Raw genomic sequence first — 1,097 nt, 5'->3', positions numbered from 1 at the left:
GTCTTCTGCCTATGACTGATTGGAATATCTAAAATGGGGCCACAGCATACCCAGTGAACGAGGCTTCCTGCGGAGCCTCTGCAATACATAAAACTATAGGTAGAAACCAGAACCACATCCAGATCTCCAGAGATGAGAAATCTCCACTTGAAAGGACGAGCAGACCAACCAGGAGAAGCTAGAAGAAGAAAAGATACCCCTTGAAAGAAAGACCTGCAGGAAAAATGGCGGCAGATGGGCTGTTACTACAAGAACAAACAAATCGCTTCCCTAGGAAACATCAAGGCAAGTGGCCAGGTCCTCTCAACGCAAACCCCCTTCCAAGACTAAGACTCAACGGAAATGCGCGCTCTGATTGGTGACCACACACGTCACCGATGGGGTGAAGAGGGGTAAAAGCAGCAATGAAGCAGCAAACTAAGCCCTACAATGTTCAGTGGGCTTCTGTGGACCCAGTTGGGGACCTGGTTGGCAAGCAGTGTGAAGAGACCTGGGGACTCTTGGGCCCAGAATCAGTGGCGTGGCCATGGAGGACTCGAGAGGAGAGTGAAGCTACGGGCTGACAGGAAGAGAGGACATATGCACAGGAGTGCCCATACTTGCAGATGATACCCACGTGACCTGGACCGGATGACTAGACGATTGGAGCTCAACCAGGAGAGGAAACAAGGGGCTGGGGGGTGTGTGGGAAGAGTGATCTAATACAGTCTGATGAACTTGACCCATACCTATGGAGCAGCAACTCAAAAGAGGGAACAAATCCTCACAGCAAGAAACATTCACACACACACACACAGAGTAGACAGAGAAGGGCAACTTGGACATTGGATACTCAAATGGGGAGGGGGGGACTACAAAGGCAAGAAGTGACTGGCTTACAAGCTTTCAAGAGGGAACCTGGTGCTAGGGAGCATGGTGGAAGGCAGAAGGTAGGTACTATTCAATTTGTCTGGGCAAAGCTGATGAAAGGAGATACAGATGGGTAACTCGTGATACTGTAGGGAATAATGCTTATCAGGATGGATTATGAGGGTTGGAAATGCAAAATCGAGGTTTTGTAACAAGGAAGGGAGTGATTAATTCTCCAGGATAGGAGC

Source organism: Chrysochloris asiatica, unplaced genomic scaffold (genome assembly GCF_000296735.1).
Source record: "Chrysochloris asiatica unplaced genomic scaffold, ChrAsi1.0 scaffold00054, whole genome shotgun sequence".
Classification (NCBI taxonomy): domain Eukaryota; kingdom Metazoa; phylum Chordata; class Mammalia; order Afrosoricida; family Chrysochloridae; genus Chrysochloris; species Chrysochloris asiatica.
The sequence above is the reverse complement of the archived record's forward strand: the minus strand, read 5'-3'. Positions refer to the sequence as shown.